The 16999-nt window shown below is 47.1% G+C and overlaps 9 non-coding genes across 9 annotated transcripts; all 9 read right to left on the bottom strand.

Moving 5' to 3' along the window:
• Nucleotides 1-1483: 1483 nt before the first annotated feature.
• Nucleotides 1484-1674, bottom strand: LOC141095075 (U2 spliceosomal RNA). The gene has a single exon (XR_012233295.1). It is a non-coding gene; the product is annotated as a U2 spliceosomal RNA (small nuclear RNA).
• A 1572-nt stretch (nucleotides 1675-3246) lies between these two features.
• LOC141095074 (U2 spliceosomal RNA) lies at nucleotides 3247-3437 on the bottom strand. The gene has a single exon (XR_012233294.1). It is a non-coding gene; the product is annotated as a U2 spliceosomal RNA (small nuclear RNA).
• A 1572-nt stretch (nucleotides 3438-5009) lies between these two features.
• Nucleotides 5010-5200, bottom strand: LOC141095073 (U2 spliceosomal RNA). Its single transcript, XR_012233293.1, has one exon. It is a non-coding gene; the product is annotated as a U2 spliceosomal RNA (small nuclear RNA).
• Nucleotides 5201-6772: 1572 nt separating this feature from the next.
• LOC141095072 (U2 spliceosomal RNA) lies at nucleotides 6773-6963 on the bottom strand. Its single transcript, XR_012233292.1, has one exon. It is a non-coding gene; the product is annotated as a U2 spliceosomal RNA (small nuclear RNA).
• Nucleotides 6964-8535: 1572 nt separating this feature from the next.
• LOC141095070 (U2 spliceosomal RNA) lies at nucleotides 8536-8726 on the bottom strand. The gene has a single exon (XR_012233291.1). It is a non-coding gene; the product is annotated as a U2 spliceosomal RNA (small nuclear RNA).
• A 1572-nt stretch (nucleotides 8727-10298) lies between these two features.
• On the bottom strand, nucleotides 10299-10489 carry LOC141095068 (U2 spliceosomal RNA). Its single transcript, XR_012233289.1, has one exon. It is a non-coding gene; the product is annotated as a U2 spliceosomal RNA (small nuclear RNA).
• Nucleotides 10490-12061: 1572 nt separating this feature from the next.
• LOC141095067 (U2 spliceosomal RNA) lies at nucleotides 12062-12252 on the bottom strand. Its single transcript, XR_012233288.1, has one exon. It is a non-coding gene; the product is annotated as a U2 spliceosomal RNA (small nuclear RNA).
• A 1572-nt stretch (nucleotides 12253-13824) lies between these two features.
• On the bottom strand, nucleotides 13825-14015 carry LOC141095066 (U2 spliceosomal RNA). Its single transcript, XR_012233287.1, has one exon. It is a non-coding gene; the product is annotated as a U2 spliceosomal RNA (small nuclear RNA).
• A 1575-nt stretch (nucleotides 14016-15590) lies between these two features.
• Nucleotides 15591-15781, bottom strand: LOC141095065 (U2 spliceosomal RNA). The gene has a single exon (XR_012233286.1). It is a non-coding gene; the product is annotated as a U2 spliceosomal RNA (small nuclear RNA).
• Between the last annotated feature and the right edge of the window lie 1218 nt (nucleotides 15782-16999).

The raw sequence follows: 16999 nt of genomic DNA, 5'->3' as shown, positions 1-16999 counted from the left end.
CATTCAAACCAAGTCTGGGCGCATAACAAAAGCGCAGGCGGCTGTTTTTTTTTTTTTTTTTTTCCCCCCAGGATTCCACTCCACGCGCTTTTAATTTGCATAGGCCAACCCCTTTTTTGTTAGGCCACCCTCCCCTCACGGTCAAACGCGCTTCAGTACTAGGAAAGAGGCCAGAGGAGCACTGCTCCTACACCGCCCCCTCTACTACCCTCCCTAAATGAAAGGTCTTGCTTTAAGGCTGTGTGCACACGCTGCGGATTGGCCGCTACAGACACGCAGCAGTTTTAGCTGCGGTGTACAGTACCATTCATTTGAATGGGTAAAAAAAAACGCTGTGCCGACGCTGCGGAAAAAACCGCGCGGATTTGCTGCGGTTTTGAATCCGCAGAAAGAATTGCATGTCAATTCTTTCTGTGGAAAACGCTGCGGGTTCCTATCTCCACCATTGTGGAGATAGTGAATCCGCAGGACCAAACCGCAGGCAAAACCGCAGATAATCCGCAGGTCTTTGGACCTGCGGATTATCTGCGGTTTTTGCTAAATCCGTGCGGATTAATCCGCAGCGGAATCCGCAGCGTGTGAACGTGGCCTAACTCTCCTGGTGCCAGATATTGTAACCAGGAGGCGAGCATGGCCCACCTGTCTGCTCAGGCTCACTCAGCAGACTGAAGCTGAATACTACTGCGCAGCTGCTACAGACTGTGGGCTGCCCATTGTGACACGTGGTCCCATTGTGAGACGTGGTCGAACACATCCAAGCATTGTGTGCTATGAATGGCATGATTCCTATCACAGTGTTCCATGGATGGACACATCCTATTTACTGCAGGCAAGCAGCGCACCTAGCTGCTGCTGCTGCTGCTACAAGCCACTAGAATACCGTCCGTCTGTCAGACAGGTGGACGTAGGCAGAACATTCAAATAACTCGCCAGATAAATCGTTGCTTTTCCATTTTATTCATATATGAATTAATTCAAAATTGAACAGTAAATTTCAAAGTTGGAAGGCCACAAGAGGGGGACAATGTTTCAAAAATGAAGCGACATATCATTGCATGAGGGATGTGGTAGGAATTGAATGCTTGAATTAAGACTGGGGAAGTTCTGAGGCGAAGGGGCTGCAGGCCTTGTAGCAGGTGGGTGTGCAGAAATGTAGCTATCCAAAGCCAAACACATTACTGCAGCTTGTCACACCTATACCTACCAAACAGCAAAGGCCAAGATAGATCGTTATTTTACGGACACATTGAATACAGTGCAATGCCTCCCATATAGCGGTGAATAAGAGTAGTAGTAGTAGTAGTAGTAGTAGAAGAGTTGGTCAAGTTAAATCAAGGCTAAGGAATTGGAAATGTGCAACTTGGACCAAGAAAAACTAATTGCAGAGCGGCGACATTGGAAAAAAGCATTCAAATCATGCTTTGAAAACACTACTTGCTTATCCCGATTTCAATTCAATCTGTCTTTGGAAACCGCTTAAGAGAGTGAGTGCACCATTCCCAGAGAAACTGCCATACTGGGCTGATACGTGGAGTGAAGTGAGCAAGCTCTTTTTCCATCTCCCTGTTCTAAAAATCCATTTAATATATGGTCCCCAGATAGGGGACGTATCAGATATTAAACTGATAAGAACAGATACTACACTTGATCTTAGCCAAAAGGCCGAGAAGCGATAACCAGAAATGGTTTGCCGCTTGCAAGGCCACAGGGCTTAAGACAGGCACCCATTGTGGAGAATGACACAGACACCACCCTGAGGAAGACATTCAAACCAAGTCTGGGCGCATAACAAAAGCGCAGGCGGCTGTTTTTTTTTTTTTTTTTTTCCCCCCAGGATTCCACTCCACGCGCTTTTAATTTGCATAGGCCAACCCCTTTTTTGTTAGGCCACCCTCCCCTCACGGTCAAACGCGCTTCAGTACTAGGAAAGAGGCCAGAGGAGCACTGCTCCTACACCGCCCCCTCTACTACCCTCCCTAAATGAAAGGTCTTGCTTTAAGGCTGTGTGCACACGCTGCGGATTGGCCGCTACAGACACGCAGCAGTTTTAGCTGCGGTGTACAGTACCATTCATTTGAATGGGTAAAAAAAAACGCTGTGCCGACGCTGCGGAAAAAACCGCGCGGATTTGCTGCGGTTTTGAATCCGCAGAAAGAATTGCATGTCAATTCTTTCTGTGGAAAACGCTGCGGGTTCCTATCTCCACCATTGTGGAGATAGTGAATCCGCAGGACCAAACCGCAGGCAAAACCGCAGATAATCCGCAGGTCTTTGGACCTGCGGATTATCTGCGGTTTTTGCTAAATCCGTGCGGATTAATCCGCAGCGGAATCCGCAGCGTGTGAACGTGGCCTAACTCTCCTGGTGCCAGATATTGTAACCAGGAGGCGAGCATGGCCCACCTGTCTGCTCAGGCTCACTCAGCAGACTGAAGCTGAATACTACTGCGCAGCTGCTACAGACTGTGGGCTGCCCATTGTGACACGTGGTCCCATTGTGAGACGTGGTCGAACACATCCAAGCATTGTGTGCTATGAATGGCATGATTCCTATCACAGTGTTCCATGGATGGACACATCCTATTTACTGCAGGCAAGCAGCGCACCTAGCTGCTGCTGCTGCTGCTACAAGCCACTAGAATACCGTCCGTCTGTCAGACAGGTGGACGTAGGCAGAACATTCAAATAACTCGCCAGATAAATCGTTGCTTTTCCATTTTATTCATATATGAATTAATTCAAAATTGAACAGTAAATTTCAAAGTTGGAAGGCCACAAGAGGGGGACAATGTTTCAAAAATGAAGCGACATATCATTGCATGAGGGATGTGGTAGGAATTGAATGCTTGAATTAAGACTGGGGAAGTTCTGAGGCGAAGGGGCTGCAGGCCTTGTAGCAGGTGGGTGTGCAGAAATGTAGCTATCCAAAGCCAAACACATTACTGCAGCTTGTCACACCTATACCTACCAAACAGCAAAGGCCAAGATAGATCGTTATTTTACGGACACATTGAATACAGTGCAATGCCTCCCATATAGCGGTGAATAAGAGTAGTAGTAGTAGTAGTAGTAGTAGAAGAGTTGGTCAAGTTAAATCAAGGCTAAGGAATTGGAAATGTGCAACTTGGACCAAGAAAAACTAATTGCAGAGCGGCGACATTGGAAAAAAGCATTCAAATCATGCTTTGAAAACACTACTTGCTTATCCCGATTTCAATTCAATCTGTCTTTGGAAACCGCTTAAGAGAGTGAGTGCACCATTCCCAGAGAAACTGCCATACTGGGCTGATACGTGGAGTGAAGTGAGCAAGCTCTTTTTCCATCTCCCTGTTCTAAAAATCCATTTAATATATGGTCCCCAGATAGGGGACGTATCAGATATTAAACTGATAAGAACAGATACTACACTTGATCTTAGCCAAAAGGCCGAGAAGCGATAACCAGAAATGGTTTGCCGCTTGCAAGGCCACAGGGCTTAAGACAGGCACCCATTGTGGAGAATGACACAGACACCACCCTGAGGAAGACATTCAAACCAAGTCTGGGCGCATAACAAAAGCGCAGGCGGCTGTTTTTTTTTTTTTTTTTTTCCCCCCAGGATTCCACTCCACGCGCTTTTAATTTGCATAGGCCAACCCCTTTTTTGTTAGGCCACCCTCCCCTCACGGTCAAACGCGCTTCAGTACTAGGAAAGAGGCCAGAGGAGCACTGCTCCTACACCGCCCCCTCTACTACCCTCCCTAAATGAAAGGTCTTGCTTTAAGGCTGTGTGCACACGCTGCGGATTGGCCGCTACAGACACGCAGCAGTTTTAGCTGCGGTGTACAGTACCATTCATTTGAATGGGTAAAAAAAAACGCTGTGCCGACGCTGCGGAAAAAACCGCGCGGATTTGCTGCGGTTTTGAATCCGCAGAAAGAATTGCATGTCAATTCTTTCTGTGGAAAACGCTGCGGGTTCCTATCTCCACCATTGTGGAGATAGTGAATCCGCAGGACCAAACCGCAGGCAAAACCGCAGATAATCCGCAGGTCTTTGGACCTGCGGATTATCTGCGGTTTTTGCTAAATCCGTGCGGATTAATCCGCAGCGGAATCCGCAGCGTGTGAACGTGGCCTAACTCTCCTGGTGCCAGATATTGTAACCAGGAGGCGAGCATGGCCCACCTGTCTGCTCAGGCTCACTCAGCAGACTGAAGCTGAATACTACTGCGCAGCTGCTACAGACTGTGGGCTGCCCATTGTGACACGTGGTCCCATTGTGAGACGTGGTCGAACACATCCAAGCATTGTGTGCTATGAATGGCATGATTCCTATCACAGTGTTCCATGGATGGACACATCCTATTTACTGCAGGCAAGCAGCGCACCTAGCTGCTGCTGCTGCTGCTACAAGCCACTAGAATACCGTCCGTCTGTCAGACAGGTGGACGTAGGCAGAACATTCAAATAACTCGCCAGATAAATCGTTGCTTTTCCATTTTATTCATATATGAATTAATTCAAAATTGAACAGTAAATTTCAAAGTTGGAAGGCCACAAGAGGGGGACAATGTTTCAAAAATGAAGCGACATATCATTGCATGAGGGATGTGGTAGGAATTGAATGCTTGAATTAAGACTGGGGAAGTTCTGAGGCGAAGGGGCTGCAGGCCTTGTAGCAGGTGGGTGTGCAGAAATGTAGCTATCCAAAGCCAAACACATTACTGCAGCTTGTCACACCTATACCTACCAAACAGCAAAGGCCAAGATAGATCGTTATTTTACGGACACATTGAATACAGTGCAATGCCTCCCATATAGCGGTGAATAAGAGTAGTAGTAGTAGTAGTAGTAGTAGAAGAGTTGGTCAAGTTAAATCAAGGCTAAGGAATTGGAAATGTGCAACTTGGACCAAGAAAAACTAATTGCAGAGCGGCGACATTGGAAAAAAGCATTCAAATCATGCTTTGAAAACACTACTTGCTTATCCCGATTTCAATTCAATCTGTCTTTGGAAACCGCTTAAGAGAGTGAGTGCACCATTCCCAGAGAAACTGCCATACTGGGCTGATACGTGGAGTGAAGTGAGCAAGCTCTTTTTCCATCTCCCTGTTCTAAAAATCCATTTAATATATGGTCCCCAGATAGGGGACGTATCAGATATTAAACTGATAAGAACAGATACTACACTTGATCTTAGCCAAAAGGCCGAGAAGCGATAACCAGAAATGGTTTGCCGCTTGCAAGGCCACAGGGCTTAAGACAGGCACCCATTGTGGAGAATGACACAGACACCACCCTGAGGAAGACATTCAAACCAAGTCTGGGCGCATAACAAAAGCGCAGGCGGCTGTTTTTTTTTTTTTTTTTTTCCCCCCAGGATTCCACTCCACGCGCTTTTAATTTGCATAGGCCAACCCCTTTTTTGTTAGGCCACCCTCCCCTCACGGTCAAACGCGCTTCAGTACTAGGAAAGAGGCCAGAGGAGCACTGCTCCTACACCGCCCCCTCTACTACCCTCCCTAAATGAAAGGTCTTGCTTTAAGGCTGTGTGCACACGCTGCGGATTGGCCGCTACAGACACGCAGCAGTTTTAGCTGCGGTGTACAGTACCATTCATTTGAATGGGTAAAAAAAAACGCTGTGCCGACGCTGCGGAAAAAACCGCGCGGATTTGCTGCGGTTTTGAATCCGCAGAAAGAATTGCATGTCAATTCTTTCTGTGGAAAACGCTGCGGGTTCCTATCTCCACCATTGTGGAGATAGTGAATCCGCAGGACCAAACCGCAGGCAAAACCGCAGATAATCCGCAGGTCTTTGGACCTGCGGATTATCTGCGGTTTTTGCTAAATCCGTGCGGATTAATCCGCAGCGGAATCCGCAGCGTGTGAACGTGGCCTAACTCTCCTGGTGCCAGATATTGTAACCAGGAGGCGAGCATGGCCCACCTGTCTGCTCAGGCTCACTCAGCAGACTGAAGCTGAATACTACTGCGCAGCTGCTACAGACTGTGGGCTGCCCATTGTGACACGTGGTCCCATTGTGAGACGTGGTCGAACACATCCAAGCATTGTGTGCTATGAATGGCATGATTCCTATCACAGTGTTCCATGGATGGACACATCCTATTTACTGCAGGCAAGCAGCGCACCTAGCTGCTGCTGCTGCTGCTACAAGCCACTAGAATACCGTCCGTCTGTCAGACAGGTGGACGTAGGCAGAACATTCAAATAACTCGCCAGATAAATCGTTGCTTTTCCATTTTATTCATATATGAATTAATTCAAAATTGAACAGTAAATTTCAAAGTTGGAAGGCCACAAGAGGGGGACAATGTTTCAAAAATGAAGCGACATATCATTGCATGAGGGATGTGGTAGGAATTGAATGCTTGAATTAAGACTGGGGAAGTTCTGAGGCGAAGGGGCTGCAGGCCTTGTAGCAGGTGGGTGTGCAGAAATGTAGCTATCCAAAGCCAAACACATTACTGCAGCTTGTCACACCTATACCTACCAAACAGCAAAGGCCAAGATAGATCGTTATTTTACGGACACATTGAATACAGTGCAATGCCTCCCATATAGCGGTGAATAAGAGTAGTAGTAGTAGTAGTAGTAGTAGAAGAGTTGGTCAAGTTAAATCAAGGCTAAGGAATTGGAAATGTGCAACTTGGACCAAGAAAAACTAATTGCAGAGCGGCGACATTGGAAAAAAGCATTCAAATCATGCTTTGAAAACACTACTTGCTTATCCCGATTTCAATTCAATCTGTCTTTGGAAACCGCTTAAGAGAGTGAGTGCACCATTCCCAGAGAAACTGCCATACTGGGCTGATACGTGGAGTGAAGTGAGCAAGCTCTTTTTCCATCTCCCTGTTCTAAAAATCCATTTAATATATGGTCCCCAGATAGGGGACGTATCAGATATTAAACTGATAAGAACAGATACTACACTTGATCTTAGCCAAAAGGCCGAGAAGCGATAACCAGAAATGGTTTGCCGCTTGCAAGGCCACAGGGCTTAAGACAGGCACCCATTGTGGAGAATGACACAGACACCACCCTGAGGAAGACATTCAAACCAAGTCTGGGCGCATAACAAAAGCGCAGGCGGCTGTTTTTTTTTTTTTTTTTTTCCCCCCAGGATTCCACTCCACGCGCTTTTAATTTGCATAGGCCAACCCCTTTTTTGTTAGGCCACCCTCCCCTCACGGTCAAACGCGCTTCAGTACTAGGAAAGAGGCCAGAGGAGCACTGCTCCTACACCGCCCCCTCTACTACCCTCCCTAAATGAAAGGTCTTGCTTTAAGGCTGTGTGCACACGCTGCGGATTGGCCGCTACAGACACGCAGCAGTTTTAGCTGCGGTGTACAGTACCATTCATTTGAATGGGTAAAAAAAAACGCTGTGCCGACGCTGCGGAAAAAACCGCGCGGATTTGCTGCGGTTTTGAATCCGCAGAAAGAATTGCATGTCAATTCTTTCTGTGGAAAACGCTGCGGGTTCCTATCTCCACCATTGTGGAGATAGTGAATCCGCAGGACCAAACCGCAGGCAAAACCGCAGATAATCCGCAGGTCTTTGGACCTGCGGATTATCTGCGGTTTTTGCTAAATCCGTGCGGATTAATCCGCAGCGGAATCCGCAGCGTGTGAACGTGGCCTAACTCTCCTGGTGCCAGATATTGTAACCAGGAGGCGAGCATGGCCCACCTGTCTGCTCAGGCTCACTCAGCAGACTGAAGCTGAATACTACTGCGCAGCTGCTACAGACTGTGGGCTGCCCATTGTGACACGTGGTCCCATTGTGAGACGTGGTCGAACACATCCAAGCATTGTGTGCTATGAATGGCATGATTCCTATCACAGTGTTCCATGGATGGACACATCCTATTTACTGCAGGCAAGCAGCGCACCTAGCTGCTGCTGCTGCTGCTACAAGCCACTAGAATACCGTCCGTCTGTCAGACAGGTGGACGTAGGCAGAACATTCAAATAACTCGCCAGATAAATCGTTGCTTTTCCATTTTATTCATATATGAATTAATTCAAAATTGAACAGTAAATTTCAAAGTTGGAAGGCCACAAGAGGGGGACAATGTTTCAAAAATGAAGCGACATATCATTGCATGAGGGATGTGGTAGGAATTGAATGCTTGAATTAAGACTGGGGAAGTTCTGAGGCGAAGGGGCTGCAGGCCTTGTAGCAGGTGGGTGTGCAGAAATGTAGCTATCCAAAGCCAAACACATTACTGCAGCTTGTCACACCTATACCTACCAAACAGCAAAGGCCAAGATAGATCGTTATTTTACGGACACATTGAATACAGTGCAATGCCTCCCATATAGCGGTGAATAAGAGTAGTAGTAGTAGTAGTAGTAGTAGAAGAGTTGGTCAAGTTAAATCAAGGCTAAGGAATTGGAAATGTGCAACTTGGACCAAGAAAAACTAATTGCAGAGCGGCGACATTGGAAAAAAGCATTCAAATCATGCTTTGAAAACACTACTTGCTTATCCCGATTTCAATTCAATCTGTCTTTGGAAACCGCTTAAGAGAGTGAGTGCACCATTCCCAGAGAAACTGCCATACTGGGCTGATACGTGGAGTGAAGTGAGCAAGCTCTTTTTCCATCTCCCTGTTCTAAAAATCCATTTAATATATGGTCCCCAGATAGGGGACGTATCAGATATTAAACTGATAAGAACAGATACTACACTTGATCTTAGCCAAAAGGCCGAGAAGCGATAACCAGAAATGGTTTGCCGCTTGCAAGGCCACAGGGCTTAAGACAGGCACCCATTGTGGAGAATGACACAGACACCACCCTGAGGAAGACATTCAAACCAAGTCTGGGCGCATAACAAAAGCGCAGGCGGCTGTTTTTTTTTTTTTTTTTTTCCCCCCAGGATTCCACTCCACGCGCTTTTAATTTGCATAGGCCAACCCCTTTTTTGTTAGGCCACCCTCCCCTCACGGTCAAACGCGCTTCAGTACTAGGAAAGAGGCCAGAGGAGCACTGCTCCTACACCGCCCCCTCTACTACCCTCCCTAAATGAAAGGTCTTGCTTTAAGGCTGTGTGCACACGCTGCGGATTGGCCGCTACAGACACGCAGCAGTTTTAGCTGCGGTGTACAGTACCATTCATTTGAATGGGTAAAAAAAAACGCTGTGCCGACGCTGCGGAAAAAACCGCGCGGATTTGCTGCGGTTTTGAATCCGCAGAAAGAATTGCATGTCAATTCTTTCTGTGGAAAACGCTGCGGGTTCCTATCTCCACCATTGTGGAGATAGTGAATCCGCAGGACCAAACCGCAGGCAAAACCGCAGATAATCCGCAGGTCTTTGGACCTGCGGATTATCTGCGGTTTTTGCTAAATCCGTGCGGATTAATCCGCAGCGGAATCCGCAGCGTGTGAACGTGGCCTAACTCTCCTGGTGCCAGATATTGTAACCAGGAGGCGAGCATGGCCCACCTGTCTGCTCAGGCTCACTCAGCAGACTGAAGCTGAATACTACTGCGCAGCTGCTACAGACTGTGGGCTGCCCATTGTGACACGTGGTCCCATTGTGAGACGTGGTCGAACACATCCAAGCATTGTGTGCTATGAATGGCATGATTCCTATCACAGTGTTCCATGGATGGACACATCCTATTTACTGCAGGCAAGCAGCGCACCTAGCTGCTGCTGCTGCTGCTACAAGCCACTAGAATACCGTCCGTCTGTCAGACAGGTGGACGTAGGCAGAACATTCAAATAACTCGCCAGATAAATCGTTGCTTTTCCATTTTATTCATATATGAATTAATTCAAAATTGAACAGTAAATTTCAAAGTTGGAAGGCCACAAGAGGGGGACAATGTTTCAAAAATGAAGCGACATATCATTGCATGAGGGATGTGGTAGGAATTGAATGCTTGAATTAAGACTGGGGAAGTTCTGAGGCGAAGGGGCTGCAGGCCTTGTAGCAGGTGGGTGTGCAGAAATGTAGCTATCCAAAGCCAAACACATTACTGCAGCTTGTCACACCTATACCTACCAAACAGCAAAGGCCAAGATAGATCGTTATTTTACGGACACATTGAATACAGTGCAATGCCTCCCATATAGCGGTGAATAAGAGTAGTAGTAGTAGTAGTAGTAGTAGAAGAGTTGGTCAAGTTAAATCAAGGCTAAGGAATTGGAAATGTGCAACTTGGACCAAGAAAAACTAATTGCAGAGCGGCGACATTGGAAAAAAGCATTCAAATCATGCTTTGAAAACACTACTTGCTTATCCCGATTTCAATTCAATCTGTCTTTGGAAACCGCTTAAGAGAGTGAGTGCACCATTCCCAGAGAAACTGCCATACTGGGCTGATACGTGGAGTGAAGTGAGCAAGCTCTTTTTCCATCTCCCTGTTCTAAAAATCCATTTAATATATGGTCCCCAGATAGGGGACGTATCAGATATTAAACTGATAAGAACAGATACTACACTTGATCTTAGCCAAAAGGCCGAGAAGCGATAACCAGAAATGGTTTGCCGCTTGCAAGGCCACAGGGCTTAAGACAGGCACCCATTGTGGAGAATGACACAGACACCACCCTGAGGAAGACATTCAAACCAAGTCTGGGCGCATAACAAAAGCGCAGGCGGCTGTTTTTTTTTTTTTTTTTTTCCCCCCAGGATTCCACTCCACGCACTTTTAATTTGCATAGGCCAACCCCTTTTTTGTTAGGCCACCCTCCCCTCACGGTCAAACGCGCTTCAGTACTAGGAAAGAGGCCAGAGGAGCACTGCTCCTACACCGCCCCCTCTACTACCCTCCCTAAATGAAAGGTCTTGCTTTAAGGCTGTGTGCACACGCTGCGGATTGGCCGCTACAGACACGCAGCAGTTTTAGCTGCGGTGTACAGTACCATTCATTTGAATGGGTAAAAAAAAACGCTGTGCCGACGCTGCGGAAAAAACCGCGCGGATTTGCTGCGGTTTTGAATCCGCAGAAAGAATTGCATGTCAATTCTTTCTGTGGAAAACGCTGCGGGTTCCTATCTCCACCATTGTGGAGATAGTGAATCCGCAGGACCAAACCGCAGGCAAAACCGCAGATAATCCGCAGGTCTTTGGACCTGCGGATTATCTGCGGTTTTTGCTAAATCCGTGCGGATTAATCCGCAGCGGAATCCGCAGCGTGTGAACGTGGCCTAACTCTCCTGGTGCCAGATATTGTAACCAGGAGGCGAGCATGGCCCACCTGTCTGCTCAGGCTCACTCAGCAGACTGAAGCTGAATACTACTGCGCAGCTGCTACAGACTGTGGGCTGCCCATTGTGACACGTGGTCCCATTGTGAGACGTGGTCGAACACATCCAAGCATTGTGTGCTATGAATGGCATGATTCCTATCACAGTGTTCCATGGATGGACACATCCTATTTACTGCAGGCAAGCAGCGCACCTAGCTGCTGCTGCTGCTGCTACAAGCCACTAGAATACCGTCCGTCTGTCAGACAGGTGGACGTAGGCAGAACATTCAAATAACTCGCCAGATAAATCGTTGCTTTTCCATTTTATTCATATATGAATTAATTCAAAATTGAACAGTAAATTTCAAAGTTGGAAGGCCACAAGAGGGGGACAATGTTTCAAAAATGAAGCGACATATCATTGCATGAGGGATGTGGTAGGAATTGAATGCTTGAATTAAGACTGGGGAAGTTCTGAGGCGAAGGGGCTGCAGGCCTTGTAGCAGGTGGGTGTGCAGAAATGTAGCTATCCAAAGCCAAACACATTACTGCAGCTTGTCACACCTATACCTACCAAACAGCAAAGGCCAAGATAGATCGTTATTTTACGGACACATTGAATACAGTGCAATGCCTCCCATATAGCGGTGAATAAGAGTAGTAGTAGTAGTAGTAGTAGTAGAAGAGTTGGTCAAGTTAAATCAAGGCTAAGGAATTGGAAATGTGCAACTTGGACCAAGAAAAACTAATTGCAGAGCGGCGACATTGGAAAAAAGCATTCAAATCATGCTTTGAAAACACTACTTGCTTATCCCGATTTCAATTCAATCTGTCTTTGGAAACCGCTTAAGAGAGTGAGTGCACCATTCCCAGAGAAACTGCCATACTGGGCTGATACGTGGAGTGAAGTGAGCAAGCTCTTTTTCCATCTCCCTGTTCTAAAAATCCATTTAATATATGGTCCCCAGATAGGGGACGTATCAGATATTAAACTGATAAGAACAGATACTACACTTGATCTTAGCCAAAAGGCCGAGAAGCGATAACCAGAAATGGTTTGCCGCTTGCAAGGCCACAGGGCTTAAGACAGGCACCCATTGTGGAGAATGACACAGACACCACCCTGAGGAAGACATTCAAACCAAGTCTGGGCGCATAACAAAAGCGCAGGCGGCTGTTTTTTTTTTTTTTTTTTTCCCCCCAGGATTCCACTCCACGCGCTTTTAATTTGCATAGGCCAACCCCTTTTTTGTTAGGCCACCCTCCCCTCACGGTCAAACGCGCTTCAGTACTAGGAAAGAGGCCAGAGGAGCACTGCTCCTACACCGCCCCCTCTACTACCCTCCCTAAATGAAAGGTCTTGCTTTAAGGCTGTGTGCACACGCTGCGGATTGGCCGCTACAGACACGCAGCAGTTTTAGCTGCGGTGTACAGTACCATTCATTTGAATGGGTAAAAAAAAACGCTGTGCCGACGCTGCGGAAAAAACCGCGCGGATTTGCTGCGGTTTTGAATCCGCAGAAAGAATTGCATGTCAATTCTTTCTGTGGAAAACGCTGCGGGTTCCTATCTCCACCATTGTGGAGATAGTGAATCCGCAGGACCAAACCGCAGGCAAAACCGCAGATAATCCGCAGGTCTTTGGACCTGCGGATTATCTGCGGTTTTTGCTAAATCCGTGCGGATTAATCCGCAGCGGAATCCGCAGCGTGTGAACGTGGCCTAACTCTCCTGGTGCCAGATATTGTAACCAGGAGGCGAGCATGGCCCACCTGTCTGCTCAGGCTCACTCAGCAGACTGAAGCTGAATACTACTGCGCAGCTGCTACAGACTGTGGGCTGCCCATTGTGACACGTGGTCCCATTGTGAGACGTGGTCGAACACATCCAAGCATTGTGTGCTATGAATGGCATGATTCCTATCACAGTGTTCCATGGATGGACACATCCTATTTACTGCAGGCAAGCAGCGCACCTAGCTGCTGCTGCTGCTGCTACAAGCCACTAGAATACCGTCCGTCTGTCAGACAGGTGGACGTAGGCAGAACATTCAAATAACTCGCCAGATAAATCGTTGCTTTTCCATTTTATTCATATATGAATTAATTCAAAATTGAACAGTAAATTTCAAAGTTGGAAGGCCACAAGAGGGGGACAATGTTTCAAAAATGAAGCGACATATCATTGCATGAGGGATGTGGTAGGAATTGAATGCTTGAATTAAGACTGGGGAAGTTCTGAGGCGAAGGGGCTGCAGGCCTTGTAGCAGGTGGGTGTGCAGAAATGTAGCTATCCAAAGCCAAACACATTACTGCAGCTTGTCACACCTATACCTACCAAACAGCAAAGGCCAAGATAGATCGTTATTTTACGGACACATTGAATACAGTGCAATGCCTCCCATATAGCGGTGAATAAGAGTAGTAGTAGTAGTAGTAGTAGTAGAAGAGTTGGTCAAGTTAAATCAAGGCTAAGGAATTGGAAATGTGCAACTTGGACCAAGAAAAACTAATTGCAGAGCGGCGACATTGGAAAAAAGCATTCAAATCATGCTTTGAAAACACTACTTGCTTATCCCGATTTCAATTCAATCTGTCTTTGGAAACCGCTTAAGAGAGTGAGTGCACCATTCCCAGAGAAACTGCCATACTGGGCTGATACGTGGAGTGAAGTGAGCAAGCTCTTTTTCCATCTCCCTGTTCTAAAAATCCATTTAATATATGGTCCCCAGATAGGGGACGTATCAGATATTAAACTGATAAGAACAGATACTACACTTGATCTTAGCCAAAAGGCCGAGAAGCGATAACCAGAAATGGTTTGCCGCTTGCAAGGCCACAGGGCTTAAGACAGGCACCCATTGTGGAGAATGACACAGACACCACCCTGAGGAAGACATTCAAACCAAGTCTGGGCGCATAACAAAAGCGCAGGCGGCTGTTTTTTTTTTTTTTTTTTTCCCCCCAGGATTCCACTCCACGCGCTTTTAATTTGCATAGGCCAACCCCTTTTTTGTTAGGCCACCCTCCCCTCACGGTCAAACGCGCTTCAGTACTAGGAAAGAGGCCAGAGGAGCACTGCTCCTACACCGCCCCCTCTACTACCCTCCCTAAATGAAAGGTCTTGCTTTAAGGCTGTGTGCACACGCTGCGGATTGGCCGCTACAGACACGCAGCAGTTTTAGCTGCGGTGTACAGTACCATTCATTTGAATGGGTAAAAAAAAACGCTGTGCCGACGCTGCGGAAAAAACCGCGCGGATTTGCTGCGGTTTTGAATCCGCAGAAAGAATTGCATGTCAATTCTTTCTGTGGAAAACGCTGCGGGTTCCTATCTCCACCATTGTGGAGATAGTGAATCCGCAGGACCAAACCGCAGGCAAAACCGCAGATAATCCGCAGGTCTTTGGACCTGCGGATTATCTGCGGTTTTTGCTAAATCCGTGCGGATTAATCCGCAGCGGAATCCGCAGCGTGTGAACGTGGCCTAACTCTCCTGGTGCCAGATATTGTAACCAGGAGGCGAGCATGGCCCACCTGTCTGCTCAGGCTCACTCAGCAGACTGAAGCTGAATACTACTGCGCAGCTGCTACAGACTGTGGGCTGCCCATTGTGACACGTGGTCCCATTGTGAGACGTGGTCGAACACATCCAAGCATTGTGTGCTATGAATGGCATGATTCCTATCACAGTGTTCCATGGATGGACACATCCTATTTACTGCAGGCAAGCAGCGCACCTAGCTGCTGCTGCTGCTGCTACAAGCCACTAGAATACCGTCCGTCTGTCAGACAGGTGGACGTAGGCAGAACATTCAAATAACTCGCCAGATAAATCGTTGCTTTTCCATTTTATTCATATATGAATTAATTCAAAATTGAACAGTAAATTTCAAAGTTGGAAGGCCACAAGAGGGGGACAATGTTTCAAAAATGAAGCGACATATCATTGCATGAGGGATGTGGTAGGAATTGAATGCTTGAATTAAGACTGGGGAAGTTCTGAGGCGAAGGGGCTGCAGGCCTTGTAGCAGGTGGGTGTGCAGAAATGTAGCTATCCAAAGCCAAACACATTACTGCAGCTTGTCACACCTATACCTACCAAACAGCAAAGGCCAAGATAGATCGTTATTTTACGGACACATTGAATACAGTGCAATGCCTCCCATATAGCGGTGAATAAGAGTAGTAGTAGTAGTAGTAGTAGTAGTAGAAGAGTTGGTCAAGTTAAATCAAGGCTAAGGAATTGGAAATGTGCAACTTGGACCAAGAAAAACTAATTGCAGAGCGGCGACATTGGAAAAAAGCATTCAAATCATGCTTTGAAAACACTACTTGCTTATCCCGATTTCAATTCAATCTGTCTTTGGAAACCGCTTAAGAGAGTGAGTGCACCATTCCCAGAGAAACTGCCATACTGGGCTGATACGTGGAGTGAAGTGAGCAAGCTCTTTTTCCATCTCCCTGTTCTAAAAATCCATTTAATATATGGTCCCCAGATAGGGGACGTATCAGATATTAAACTGATAAGAACAGATACTACACTTGATCTTAGCCAAAAGGCCGAGAAGCGATAACCAGAAATGGTTTGCCGCTTGCAAGGCCACAGGGCTTAAGACAGGCACCCATTGTGGAGAATGACACAGACACCACCCTGAGGAAGACATTCAAACCAAGTCTGGGCGCATAACAAAAGCGCAGGCGGCTGTTTTTTTTTTTTTTTTTTTCCCCCCAGGATTCCACTCCACGCGCTTTTAATTTGCATAGGCCAACCCCTTTTTTGTTAGGCCACCCTCCCCTCACGGTCAAACGCGCTTCAGTACTAGGAAAGAGGCCAGAGGAGCACTGCTCCTACACCGCCCCCTCTACTACCCTCCCTAAATGAAAGGTCTTGCTTTAAGGCTGTGTGCACACGCTGCGGATTGGCCGCTACAGACACGCAGCAGTTTTAGCTGCGGTGTACAGTACCATTCATTTGAATGGGTAAAAAAAAACGCTGTGCCGACGCTGCGGAAAAAACCGCGCGGATTTGCTGCGGTTTTGAATCCGCAGAAAGAATTGCATGTCAATTCTTTCTGTGGAAAACGCTGCGGGTTCCTATCTCCACCATTGTGGAGATAGTGAATCCGCAGGACCAAACCGCAGGCAAAACCGCAGATAATCCGCAGGTCTTTGGACCTGCGGATTATCTGCGGTTTTTGCTAAATCCGTGCGGATTAATCCGCAGCGGAATCCGCAGCGTGTGAACGTGGCCTAACTCTCCTGGTGCCAGATATTGTAACCAGGAGGCGAGCATGGCCCACCTGTCTGCTCAGGCTCACTCAGCAGACTGAAGCTGAATACTACTGCGCAGCTGCTACAGACTGTGGGCTGCCCATTGTGACACGTGGTCCCATTGTGAGACGTGGTCGAACACATCCAAGCATTGTGTGCTATGAATGGCATGATTCCTATCACAGTGTTCCATGGATGGACACATCCTATTTACTGCAGGCAAGCAGCGCACCTAGCTGCTGCTGCTGCTGCTACAAGCCACTAGAATACCGTCCGTCTGTCAGACAGGTGGACGTAGGCAGAACATTCAAATAACTCGCCAGATAAATCGTTGCTTTTCCATTTTATTCATATATGAATTAATTCAAAATTGAACAGTAAATTTCAAAGTTGGAAGGCCACAAGAGGGGGACAATGTTTCAAAAATGAAGCGACATATCATTGCATGAGGGATGTGGTAGGAATTGAATGCTTGAATTAAGACTGGGGAAGTTCTGAGGCGAAGGGGCTGCAGGCCTT

Source organism: Dendrobates tinctorius, unplaced genomic scaffold (assembly GCF_039654945.1).
Source record: "Dendrobates tinctorius isolate UK_male_01 unplaced genomic scaffold, ASM3965494v1 ptg000065l, whole genome shotgun sequence".
Classification (NCBI taxonomy): Eukaryota; Metazoa; Chordata; class Amphibia; order Anura; family Dendrobatidae; genus Dendrobates; species Dendrobates tinctorius.
Note: the sequence above shows the minus strand (reverse complement) of the source record. Positions and strands in the feature narration are given on the sequence as shown.